The sequence below is a fragment of the Spinacia oleracea genome, chromosome 5 (assembly GCF_020520425.1).
Source record: "Spinacia oleracea cultivar Varoflay chromosome 5, BTI_SOV_V1, whole genome shotgun sequence".
NCBI classification, from domain to species: Eukaryota; Viridiplantae; Streptophyta; class Magnoliopsida; order Caryophyllales; family Amaranthaceae; genus Spinacia; species Spinacia oleracea.
Window position 1 is genome coordinate 126,877,988 of NC_079491.1, and position 14,668 is coordinate 126,892,655.

A 14,668-nucleotide genomic window follows, 5' to 3' on the forward strand; every position below is an offset into this window, starting at 1 on the left:
CCGAAAGCTCGGTGAACGGTGGGCACCGCATTCATGATAGGGGTCGTGATCTGTCACTTCCAGCACCACATAACTCATCCAAGGCATTTGAATTGACACCAGATGGCACCATCTTTGGTGCCCCCATTCGATGAGTTATCGTGGCTCTTATCCCCCTCCTTTCGTTGTCTGCACATAAACTGAGATTGTGTAATGGGGACATTGCATCAATCTAATAGGGGATGAGTATTTCACTATCCGTTTATTGCTTTTCGTAGTGTATTTTTCGCTTTGGTTTGTGTGTTTTAGTATAATTTTTGAGCAAGTGTGTGTTTCATTGTAGTTTTTGGTGTTAGAGAGGTGAGAAGAGGGTATTTTATGGTTTTGACGTTTAATGCTGTGCAGGTCTAAGGCTCCAAGTTCGAAAAAGTTGAATTCAAGCTGAAACGGAGTAGTCTGCGTTTCGCCCGATCCGGATCGGGCGAGGAGCGCCCGATCGGGCGCGTGTCGATTCAAGGAAAATGTTGGAAAATCGCCCGAACGGGCAACGGTTGCCCGATCGACTCAAAGGGCGAGTCAAATGCCCGATCGGGCGAAATTCCGCCCGATCGGGCGGTTGGTGATGACGTCAGTTCGAGGGTTTGAGATGATTCTGGGTTGGAAATAGTCGAAGAAAATGGGCATTGCTATTCGCCCGATCCGGATCGGGCGCGCACAAATTCAACGAAAAGGTTCGAAATTCGCCCGATCGGGGGATCTGCTGCCCGATCGGGCGATTTGCGAATCAGCGACAAATAAGCCACGGGTTGCTTACTTTCCTCATGATACCCCTTGAGCCAATGAGGACATTGTCTAATTTAGCTTGGGGGGGTGTTTCACTCACTTGTACATATTAGGTATGTTTTTCCTTTTATTTTTGCATTTACTTATTTTTGTGTGTTTATTTTGGTGTGTTTAATGTTTTCTAGAGTAGTTTATTGCTTTGAAACAAAAATTACAAAAATACGTTCCGATAAATACAAAATCATGCTTCCCTGTGCCCCTTGATTGGAAATTGTTTTGATTCTTGGTATTTGATGATGGGCAATGTAGATGTGTTAGCCATGATTTGATATTCGACTACTTTGATGCCTTAACATGAGTAACTCTGACTAACTATTTGTGGACTTGGTGCTTGACTAGTTGACTTGGTTAGGATGTGTGATAGCTTCCTGGTGTGTCATTGATTTTGAGTATTGATTTACAACTATTAGTAGTGTTTTATGACTCATATACATGCACATTGTGGAGGACGAAGGCATTTTTCTGTTTAGGTAGCCTTCAGATGAATCTAGATACATTTGTTCCCTCCTTTTCTACCCATGTTGTTGCTTGTGCCCCTTTATTCGGTGACTAGCCACATTACAAGCCTGTAAAACCCCATTGGTTACTAGTCCCAAGCCTAGCTTGGGGGAGCTAATAGTAGTGAGGTGAGGGAGTTGTAATGTGCTACATTTTAAGCACAAAGTGGGTATTGAAAAAGGAGTTCGTCTTATCATGTTTGTTGTTGAAAATGAGTTGAAAATGAAAAGAGATGAAAGAACAAAACAAATGTGAAGGTTTCTAAAAAGAAAGAAAAAAAGAGAGATTGAAAAGGAAAAGAAAGAGAATAATTTATTACTCTCATAAAAAAGTTCAAAGTATTGTTTCAATCAAGTTTTGCAAATTCATATCCTTATGAGTGATTGGTTACAATTGTGGAAAAAAGGCAAGAAAGTATGGTGTTGGCTTTTTGTTGTTTTGTCATGTGTTGAGTGGGAGAGTTATGGTCATTATATCGGTTGATCATGGTTGTTTTTAGGATTTATGCTCCCCAAAGCCAAGGCTTTAAAGCTCACATTATACCCAAACTTACCGCACCCTTACCTAAGCCTAACATTACAAGCTTTGAAGAGCTTCCGACCTTTGTGCATAGAGTCGTACTTATGTGAAAATAGTTGTTTATTAATTCAAGTTATAACATGACACATTTCGAGTCGACTACTAGGTTGAGTGTATGTTTTTCTAGACACACGAGTGTTGTGAGTTTGGGAGGGAATTGTTCACTTATATGTTGGGAGGAGAGCGAACGGGTACATCTTTTATCCGCCACATAAATGAGTGATGAGTGTGTGAGCACTAGTCTTGAATTCCATTGTGCACTTGTGGTTTGCTTTGCATGACGATTGTTAGGGAGGATTTGTGGTTGGGTGGATTTGATTGGTTGACATTGATGCATGCTCGTTGGATTTTGCCTTGAATTATGTTTTTCATTTTGAAATATGTTGGGGGTGAAGTTGGTCTTGTATTCATCGATAATTCCCTTGCTTAGGGACAAGCAAGGATCTAGCTTGGGGGAGTTTGATATGTGTGTTTTATACAGAATTTTTACCCCCGTCCCTTAGTACTTTTTAATCTCAAATGAGCTCTTCGGAGCGATTTTTAGTACTAATGTGCTCCTTGTAGTGTGTTTGTAGTTTCAGGTTCATCATTGTAGGAATTAGCATATTTTTGTGCATTTCCTACTCATTTGAATCAATACAAGAGATTATGTACTTTCGAGAGCACAAACATTAAGTTTGAAGAGTTTTGAAGCAAAGCGAATAACGAAGGAAGTACAAAAATGACTATAGTCCACTATTTTAAGCATAACTCAAGTTCTACAACTCCAAATGATGTAATTTTAATTGGGTTGGATTCTGGACTTCAATAGCTTTCCAACAAGTGGTCACTCGCCTAATTCCGACGAATAACGAAGGAGATATGACGTTTTGAAGATAGAGGATCGTGCAGTTTCAACACGCGCCCGATCGGGCGGTCATTCTGGTCGCTGTTCTGGGCATTTTACAACCGCCCGATCGGGCGGAATTTTGCCCGATCGGGCCGACTATCGAGCACATCGCCATCGGGCGACGCCAACCTCCGGAGTATTTCGCGAGTTTTTATTTCCGATTTTGGGCTCTATTTTGGGCAAACTATAAATACTAGCCCCTTATATTTTTAGTGACATCCATTATTTTAGTTTTGAATACTTAGTTTATTTCTAGTTTTCTCTATTTCTCAAAACACTTAGTTTTAATTTTAATCAAAGATTCAAGCTTTATTATTCCATTGTCCTTTAATTCGGTATTATTTCTTGCTCTAATTTAATTCATTGCTTTAATCATGTTTTCCATTATGTTAATTGCGTTGTTATTTATTATCATGAGTGAGTAGTTCAATTTCTAGGGTTTAGCGGATCCATGAATGCATGATTGCGATTATATGTGGACTTGATTATTGATTGATTGATTATAATTTCTATAGCTTATTATTATTGCTTGTCAATTCTGTTCGGCCGGAGTATTTTGATTTGACTTTGATTAACTTTAGATTATGCGCCAAGAGGTATAAATCTGATGTTTTTGGTCTGTGGCTATTAGATAGAAATTATTTCTAGTACGTAGCGAGAGCCCGCTAGTTGTTCTATCCTAAGGAATTCATAAGATTCGAGAGATGCATGTTTTCCTAGTTATGATTGTTAATTGATTTTTATTGTCCGTTGTCCAATCCCGGTCTGCATTTATGGTGAACCGCTGCCCTAGATTCTTTTAATATTGTTATTTTCCGATTTGATGACTTGTTTTAGTTTAATATACAAACCAATCTAACTCTTCTTACCAGTAGTCTAGATTAATAATTTAATAGTAGAAAGAACGCCTGTTTCCCTGTGGATACGATCCCTGCTTCCCTTGCTATATTTTTAGTTGGTGAACGTTAGGTTTATCTTTGATAGGAGTGCGATTTAGCCTGTCAGAACGCGACAAGCGTTTCGAATGGGCTAGAACATCTTTTCAACCTATGGCTCCACGTCGAATTTTTCCAACTACTCGGCCTGATCCAGGACCGTCCAGAAGATTACCTATGATTCAGCTAGATAGACCCCAAGAAACTGAGCTATCTGACACCGGCTCCACCCCTGTTATAGAAGACTCACCTCTTGCTGCTCCCTCGCGTCGTCCCACCAGAACCAATATGAGTCACGCGGACAGCGGGCGGCGTAGAGCCTCCCACGTCAGGAGACAAGATCCAATATGTCACATTCAACAAGGAATAGCTGGCCTCATTCTTGACTACACCACCCCTTTTTGTGCTGAAATTATGAATGCGCCGAAGGAACCTAAAGTAAAGCCGCCAGCTATTGATGCCTATGACGACACCTCTGATCCTGATGTACACCTCTTGCCTTATCGTCACCCACTAGTAGAAAAAACCCCTGTTGTAGCCCCCTTGTTGCAGCGTACATGTATTAATACGCTTCAACAAGCAGTAGGTCAACGCGGGTCAAACCCTTTAAAGGGTTATTGCAGCGTACAAATTAAATGCCCCCTACAAAAGAGTTTTTTGCAGCGTACATATTAAAAGCCCCCTGCAATAGCTAGATACTGTTGCAGCGTACATGTCATTGTATCCTGCAATAAGTCCGTGTAACAAAATTTATTTGCTGCAATAATATTATTGTTGATTAATGATTTCATTTAACCAAAATGTCTCTCTCAAAACTTTGGAGTTCCCCGCGCTCAACTCTTCCCTCAGTTTTCAATTCCCTCCGTCGCCGTCGAACTTAGAGCTTGCCCGGTCCTGCGCCGCCGTCGAACTCAGCTTGCTCGGATCCGCCGTCACTCTCCTCGCCGGTGAGTGTCTTTCCTCGCTTCCTCGCCACCCGTCGCGTCTTGTACGTTCTCCACGCTGAACCACGACTAACATAGTCGTTGAAAACTCAGCTAGCTCGGCCGGTGGTTCCAAGAAAGAACGGTTTGTTCTTCGGTGCTTGCTCGACCGTCAATCTCATCGCCACAACAAGTAATTCTCTTCCTGTCCCCTTTTGATTTTCGTTTTCAGAATTAGGGTTTGTACAATTTTTTATTTTATTTTTGCTAGTTGTTCAATTCGTTCTAATTATATTCAGAATTTTCTCTTTTTCCTCTTAATTTTACTTAGTTGTTGAAGTCGTTGCACTTAATTTTTGAAGATTGTAGCTGCCTGCAGGAATCTATCATCGTGCTTGTCTGGATTTCAACAACTGCATTAAGGTATTGATATATCTAATTATATTCATAGAGTTTCTCTTTTTCCTCTTTTGAAAGTCTGAGGCCAGCTCATAGGAAGTCATAATTTATGTATCTTTGGCAATTGAAAAGTTCAATTTTTGGCATTATTTAAGAATTATAGATAAATTACAAGTTGGTATGTAATTTGAATGCAATTTGAAAAAACGTTGGATTTGATTCTGGAACACTTCTTTTCTAATCACCTTTTTGGTTTTCTTTTTGTTTGTATTATCTGATAATTTAATTGTAAAGTCAATGAAAATGTTTGCTGGAATATCTGTAACCCTTTTGGATTAAATTGATTTACTTCATGGCAATACGCTGACACATAACCGAAGTTTTATAATTTTGATACCAATTGAACATGCAGGAGTTTGAGCAGTTTCTTATTTTGTGATTTTTTGAAAATGCAGGCTTCTATTTTGCTATTGACACCAGCATTTGCAAGGCTTATTTTGCGACTTAATATTCAGCCTCCTGAATTTGTTACTGGTACTTATTATTTTGAGTTGGTCAAATCCTATTCTGCTATGGTTCCAGCTAGCCTCTTGCTTGTAGGGGATAAGAAAAGGTAGAGTTACCCAAAAACCATTCGCAAAGTAATCGATTTTGTGCCTGGAAGTCTACGATTACTCATTGGCGCCAACTACATGAGTCATGAATCAATGAGTTATGAATCTGAGTTAAAGCTATAAACAAGGCAGCTATGAAAAAAATTGACAACTAAATTGACAAGTAGCTTCCATATGAGAAGCTGGTGAAATTAAAATACACTAGAACAGATATACAACTCATATTAGCAATTGGAGCTGTAGAACACTCAATATTATAACTTATTTTTTCATACTCGGGATAAAATGATGCATACTACAAAGAAATAAATCATTGGTAGAACTTGAAATGATACATTCCCGGGCCATAAAACTGTTGTTAGCTTCTACGTGGTTTTCATTGTTAGTAACTTGAAATGATATATTCCCGAGCCATAAAACATTTGTTAGCAATGCAATCTCCCTGTCTTCCTGAAGTGATAATTAAGTGAAGAATAATGCGCTTAAGATGTTTGAAACAAACAGACTGCAGAATACAATTTTTATCATCGTGAAAAAATTTCGATCACCTATACTTATGGAAGTTCAGTACATCGTCAATGACCAAGTAATTACTCTGATTTAGATGGTTGTATTCATTCGCCATTTTTTATGTTCAATCTACCTGCAACAACATTTAAGTGGCAGTGACGACAAATTAATAGCTAGAATGATGGACAAATGAAGGGGTCTTGGGGAAGGGGTCATGCATGAATTATTTTCATCAAGAGGAAGGTTGAGGCGAGGGGTGGTTGGTGTCAAGGCTTTGGATTTTTTAATGGTTATTTAAGTTCCATTTTTTTGTTGTTTCTATACTTAAGGAAACACTATTGTCTATTGAAAGGGGCAGTTGCTGACTTGCTGCATCACAAACATCAATTTATCTTTTGTCTGCAGAGTCTGCACTATACAGAATATATGCTGGTACTATAATTAGTTATCTCTGTAACTTATTTATGTATTCCATAATTGCTAATCTGAAACAGTTATTTATTCTCTGTGCAGTAAGTTAGGTTAGAAGTTAGCTACATTATTCTCTACTCCGTCCTTGGATTTGTGGAGGATTTAGTATATATTAATGTTAGGGGATCTATTAATCTGTTTTGTTTGTTTTGTTTTTAGGATCTCTTTTAGTTTGATGGTATTACTAGCTAGTTTCTCGAATCCAATATCCATTTCATGTCGAGATGTGAAATGATCAGGTGTTTATGATAGTTTCAGTAGGTTAGCTTATGGTCTCTTGTTATGTGAATTTGTAATTCCCTCTTTTGCGCTCATATGAGCCTTTCCTTGGCTTATTGTTGATTATTCTGTAGGGTTCATGCAAAAGTGCTTTTCCACTTTATTCTCTTCTTGTTGAGATTTATTGGATGACTCAACTGATTAGTATATAAATCGCTCAAGTTATTGGTCAACGGCAGCATGTAGAGAAATATTACCGTGTTTACAAAGATAAACAGTAAGTGCGTGCTTATTTTCTTGCTACTTTATGCTATTTTCCCTATAACCCTATGGTGGTTTGATGTCCGTCTTGCATCTCCTTAGCTAGGCGAATACATCAGTGACACTAATAACTAATTTTATTCGCACTTACAGCGTCGTTGTATGTCTATCCGTCAATAGCTTTCATGTACTAATTGTAATTTGCTTAAAACGTGCAGTCACCGTTGGTTTTTTTCCAAGGAAGTGAAAAAGGTGGACATGCTGACAGATGACTTGGTATGTCTTTAAATTGCTTTTTATTTACCATAACTATAATTAGCCTTATACATCATTCAAACTAGTCATCTCCTGCTTGTGAAATACCCCCTCGCAAACACAATTATTAAACTGATTTTATTTCTATGTGGAGTTTGAGTTTTCTATGTGGAGTTTTCTCATTTCAAACTTATAACATAATTCATATGATTAGTTTTAAGTTTCCAAGACTCAATCCAATCTATTTATTCACATTTGAGACTTGTTTGGTCGGTATAGGTCATATTTAGGCTAAAATAAGGCATTTTCGCTACCAATTTTGAACTAGATAACCTAAGGACTCATTTCAAACTTATTACATGATTAATATGCTTAGTTTTAAGTTTTCAATACTCGTTCCAATCTATTTATGCAAATTTAAGGATAATTGGATCGTTATAGGTCATATTTAGGCTAAAATGACATTTTCGCTCCTGACTTTGAACTAATGAACCTAAGAACTCATTTCAAACTTACTACATGATTCATATGATTAGTTTTAACTTTCCAAGACTTAATCCAATCTATTTATGCACATTCGAGACTTCTTTGGCCGTTATAGGTCATATTTAGGCTAAAATGACATTTTCACTCACAACTTTGAGCTAACGAACTTACGAACTCATTTCAAATTAATAACATGATTCATATGATTAGTTTTAAGTTTCCAAGACTCAATCCAATCTATTTATGCACATTTGAGACTTGTTTGGTCATTATAGGTCATATTTAGGCTAAAATAAGGCATTTTCGCTCCCAATTTTGAACTAGATAACCTAAGTACTCATATCAAACTTATTACATGATTAATATGCTTAGTTTTAAGTTTTCTATACTCTTTTCAATCTATTTATGCACAGTTAAAGATAATTGGATCGTTATAGGTCATATTTAGGCTAAAATGACATTTTTTCGCTCCCAACTTTGAACTAACGAACTTAAGAACTCATTTCACACTTACTACATGATTCATATGATTAGTTTTAACTTTCCAAGACTTAATCCAATCTATTTATGCACATTCGAGACTTCTTTGGCCGTTATAGGTCATATTTAGGCTAAAATGGCATTTTCGCTCCCAACTTTAAACTAACGAACTTAAGAACTAATTTCAAACTTATAACATGATTCATATGATTATTTTGAAGTTTCCAAGACTCAATCCAATCTATTTATGCACATTTGAGACTTGTTTGGTCGTTATAGGTCATATTTAGGCTAAAATAAGGCATTTTCGCTCACAATTTTGAACTAGATAAGCTAATGACTCATGTCAAACTTATTACATGATTAATATGCTTAGTTTTAAGTTTTCAATACTCGTTTCAATCTATTTATGCACATTTAAGGATAATTGGATCGTTATAGGTCATATTTAGGCTAAAATGACATTTTCGCTCCCAACTTTGACCTAACGAACCTAAGAACTCATTTCAAACTTACTACATGATTCATATGATTAGTTTTAACTTTCCAAGACTTAATCCAATCTATTTATGCACAATCGAGACTTCTTTGGCGGTTATAGGTCATATTTAGGCTAAAATGACATTTTTGCTCCCAACTTTGAACTAACGAACTTAAGAACTAATTTCAAACTTATAACATGATTTATATGATTTGTTTTAAGTTTCCAAGACTCAATCCAATCTATTTATGCACATTTGAGACTTTGGTCGTTATAGGTCATATTTATGCTAAAATAAGTCATTTTCGCTCCCAATTCATAACTAGATAACCTAAGGACTCATTTCAAACTTATTACATGATTAATATGATTAGTTTTAAATTTCCAACACTCGTTCCAATCTATCTCTGCACATTCGAGACTTCTTTGGCCGTTATAGGTCATATTTAGGCTAAAATGTCACTTTCGCTCCCAACTTTGAACTAACGAACCTAAAAACTCATGTCAAACTTAAATACATGATTCATATGATTAGTTTCAACTTTCCAAGACTTAATCCAATCTATTTATGCACATTTGAGACTTCTTTGGCCGTTATAGGTCATATTTAGGCTAAAATGACATTTTCGCTCCCAACTTTGAACTAACGAACTTAGGAACTAATTTCCAACTTATTATATGATTCATATGATTATTTTGAACTTTTCAAGACTCAATCCGATCTATTTATGCACATTAGACATTTTCGCTCCTAACCTTGTACTAAGGAACCTAAAAACTCATTTTAAACCCTTTACTTGATTAATATGGTTAGTTTTAAGTTTTCAAGACTCCTTCCAATCTATTTACGCACATTTAAGGCTCATTGGGTCGTTATAGGTCATATTTAGACTAAAATGACATTTTCGTTCCAACTTTGAACTAAAGAACCTAAGGACTTATTTCAAACTTATTACATGATTAATATGCTTAGTTTTAAAGTTTTCAATACTCATTCCAATCTATTTATGCACATTTAAGGCTCATTGGGTCGTTATATGTCATATTTAGACTAAAATGACATTTAATCTAATGCTCCCATCAAATTTTTGTTTTTGAAGGTCTATACTACGAGGAATGCGCCTTATGCTAGTGAGGAAATTGATGTGGTTCCTGAGCAATGGGCTATGTTTTTTACCAGCAAGTATTTATTATTGGCCTGAGCGCGTTTGATCGAGTTGGCTTAGATGTTATAGAACAATCTTTTATATTAAAATGTATGCGTACGTTGAAATTGGAACGTACATATTTTTTAATGTACTACATGCACTTTGTTTTGGGATATATAATATACAAAACACCAGTTATTGTTTTTATAATTGTTATACAGGTTGCGATATTATTAGCGATATTATTATTGTTGTGACAGGTTTCTATATTTGTGTGCAAGGCACTCTAGATATCCCTAAATAAATTAAAAAATTTCCGCCTAAAGCTCTTTGTTGCAGCGTACATATATATGTACGCTGCAACAAGGGTGTAAAATTTAGCAAAAATCATTACCTGTTGCTGCGTACAAAGAGATGTTCGCTGCAACAAAATGGGTTTTTTGCAGCGTACACCAATTTGTACGCTGCAACAAGTCTAGATTTTGGCCTAATTTTACACACATGTTGCTGCGTACATATAAATGTACGCTGCAAAAAAGCACTTTTCGCAGCGAACAATGTACGCTGCAACAAGTTCAAGTTCATACTTGTTGCAGGCCCCCCAGTTGCAGCATACGATGTACGCTGTAACAGGGGTCTAAAAGCCCGCTGCAATAAGGGTTTTTTCTACTAGTGACCATATGTATGTCCAAGGGACCACTGAAGCAACTTGGTGCAAATACTTCTCGGCTACTTTGAAGGGCGTCGCCTCCAGATGGTTCGAGAAATTGCCTGCCGGAACGTGTAGGGGAATACAGTTAAACATAATAACATGTGCGGAAACAATCCCCAAAGCCAGGAAACATGTATAAAGCACAGATTAAGCATACTTACATTTGAAGCGTGTTTTCCCTAGTAATCTGTCAACGAACACGAACTTAGAACTCCACTTGTCGTTCCTCTACTTCGCTCACCGACACGATCAGATCCGTCTTGATAACCGTAGCTTAGACAATCAATCAAGAGTGTTTGCTTTTTTGGGAAGAACTCATTTTGGAGGCACAGAGAGAATTAGGGTTCTCTGAGTGTCTAGGGTTAGAGTAGTGATTAGATTGTGTATGGAAAACATAGGTGCATAGGTTATTAGAATAACCTAACTAACCGGCCAAGCCAAAAGGCCATGATGAAGGAAATAATGCCCTTGGTCCAAGTATGCATATAATACTAAGTCTAATAAATGCGGTTCAGTATTAATTAACAAGTTAATAATTCAGTGAGATCAAGTGAGCTGAATGCCTAGCTAGAGGCCGCTTCAGTTCAAGTGGAATTAATGATATTAATCCACAGCTTACTCTTGACTGAACCCGTAGGGTCACACAAATAGTACGTAAACGGATCAAGTATTTAATGGCATTAAATACTCTATCTATGGATATTCGGAATCGACGGATCTTGGTTTCAGTGGGAGCTGAGATCGCCACAAGCAAGTGAATACTCCGGAAACGATGATATTGTCGGAAACGGAAATATGGATCGTATCGGAAATATAAATATTATCCAAGTCGTAGATGTTGCCGGAAACGGAGACATGGTACGTATCGAAAAATATTATCGGAACTGGAAATATTGCCGGAATCGGAAATATTGCCGGAAACGGAAATATTGTCAGAATCGGAAATATTATCGGAATCGGAAAATAATTCCGAAAACGGAAATATTAAATATTTGTTCGAAACGGAAATTAATTCCGGAATCGGAAATATTAAATATTGTTCGTATCGGAAATGAATTCCGGAACCGGAAATTTAATCGGAAGCGTATCGTACAAATTAGCATCGGACGAGGCCTGCCGGACGACGGCCCAGCACGAAGTCGGGCCATCGCCCAGCAAGCAAGATGCACGCCAACACGCACAGCCCATTGCAGCGCTAGGCCCACCGCAAGGCAAGCCCAGCGCGCCAAGGCGTGGCTGCGTAGCGTGGGCCAAGCGCACGCGCATGGGCGGCCCTCGTGGCTGCCTTGCGTGTATGTGTTTGTGTCCATGCACAATTCCTAAATCTATTAGGATTTGGTGTATGATTAAATTCCTATTCCTAAAAGGATTATTTAATTAATTAGAGTCCTTGTAGGATTCTAAGTTTAATTAAATCGTATCCTACTAGGATTCCAATTCCCTTTCCAAACTTCTATAAATAAGGGCCTAGGGTCATAATTTATACACATGGGATTGAATTATTCTAAGGGTAAGTTTTGAAAGAAAAATAAGCCAAACACTTGCAAATACTTAACCGAATTTCCTAGTAACCTTAAGGGCGATTCTAGTTGGTCTAACTTGAGGCGGATCCGGACGTACTGTGGACTATCTACGGAGGGACGAAATTTGGAGTCCTAAAGGCTTGTTCTTGTTCGGATCGGGCGCAGCTAGGGAGGGCACGCTACAAAGTGTATGCTCCTAAATTATGCTAAATGATTATGTGTAAATAATATGTTTCCTGGCATTAAGGTTTTTCCGCATGATTTATGTTTTGTCATATGTATCATAACCTATCAGTGGTATCACGAGCCTCTTATTATTTTCATAATCTAAATTGCATAAACATGGTTAAATATTACAAATTTGCAAGAATTAAAAGGGGTAATTAATTTTCGTAATTGTTAATTAATTGCAAATTGCGTTTATTTAAATATATGTACGCAATTTTTTGGCAGTTTCTTCGTTACTCATCCAGATCGAGTGATTTTTGTGTCAATTCCGCATGTAAAAGGCATTCTAAAATTTTGACGCCGAACCCAGAATTCTCAAATTCGAAGCCTAACTATGACTTTTCGGAGGTTTTAGTTTTTCGAACGCAAAAGTTTGTAAATTTAAGATGTTAAATTAAATATTTGCGATTCTTGTTGATAAATCTTGAATTTTTGATTGACCTACTGTATATGTTTAACAAGTTTGAATGCCTAGCCTTGTTAATTATGCAATCTAATTTGTAAGTATAATTAATTTGTTGAAAATTCGAATAATTTAGAATTGATTTGATTTTCATAATTAATTAATAATTTAATTACATACCTATGATTAAAAACCACCATAAAAATTGTAAATTTATGTTAAATTTTAAATTTTTATGACCTAGACTTGAATCCATGGAATCGGAAATTGATTAATTAATAAATTTTCGATTTTTCGCCCTAAAATTATGAAAACAATATGATTTATTAATTTGTCATTAATTTTGAAAATAAAATTTTTAATTTTTATGCGATTCGCTCATATAACTTGCACGCACAAAGCAATGGACGCTACGTGTTACCCTTAAGGGGTGTTGTATAGTGCGGGCATGCGACGACAAGCAAGGGAGCTCGTCGCCCATGCGGTACGAATGCAGCGAGCAAGGCTATGGTGCACGAGCACAAGGCAGCAGCCATGCGTTGTGTCGTGTGCTATGTGCGATGGGAGAGTGGGCAAGGGCGAGAGCAAGGCAGCGACAGTCGCGTCCGGGCAGCAGGCGAGCTGCGCCACAACGCAACTGCCGCACGCAACGTGCGAAGCCTCGCGCGCAGCGAGCGCAAGCTCGCGTGCGACGAGCGCTACGACCAGCGAAGAACGCTCGCGCGCAGCGAGCGCAAGCTCGCGTACGTCGAGGGCAGGCGCGCGCAGCGAGCCAGAGGCCAACAAACCTCGAGGCGCCTTACGATGTTGTGCAGCGATGGATGCGATGCAGTACATAGGCTGCGCGCACATGGCCAGCGATGGCTGCGTGCGTGTGGCCTATGGCTATGCGTTGTATGGTGATGTTGCGTACCTTGTGTTACGATTAGATCGTTTTAAAATTTTAATTTGAAATTTTCAGTTTATGTAATTTTAATTAATTTTAAAATTAATAATTTCAATTGTTTTCTTGGATTTTAATTTTGAATATTATAATTATAACAAATTTCATTTATTCTAATTATTTTACTAAAATTAAAATCATGAATTAATTTAAATACGACTGAAAATAAATTAAATGTGTGGATTCAATTATAAATTTATATGAGCTTTAAATTTTAATTAAATTTGTATGTTTCCGGTTAGACTAGAAATACATTTTTATGTTTAAAATTAGTAAAGCATATGAATTTATTGAATTAGTGGGAGCATTTTTTAGTCATAAACTCTTGATTAGGTCTACAAATCCCTTAAGGTTAAACAACTTGATTAGAATTAATAAGGACTGAATAATTGGTAGATTATTTGTGCCCTTGATTAATTGCTGCAAATATTTATGTGATGCATAACGTGTTTTACTAACCAGCTATGTGGGCCATTTGTAGACACCTACTTTAGTCCCCGTTCCCGCAAGGGAAAGGTTCGATGATGAAAGCGTAAATCTCCACTTGACAACGCATCTCCTATAAAATAAACGAGTCTCGATTCCCCATTTCATTTCACCCGAAACCTGCTATTTATGGAAAACCTGCTAAAAATAGTAACTACCGTAAAAGGTAGCTTCTAAAAGTGGCAAATCGTAAAAGATAGAAACCTGTCAGAATTAGGTGTTGCATTCCAACATAAATCCTAAATGAGATAGAAAACTGCGAGAATCCTATTCCTAATATGATTCAGAAATAAGAGTTACGTATTAATTAAAATCCTAACGAGCCTAGAGTTCGTAACGGGCCCAGACGCATTCCGTCATAAAATTGATACGCGCTAAAAGACTCGAATTAATCTCAAACTCT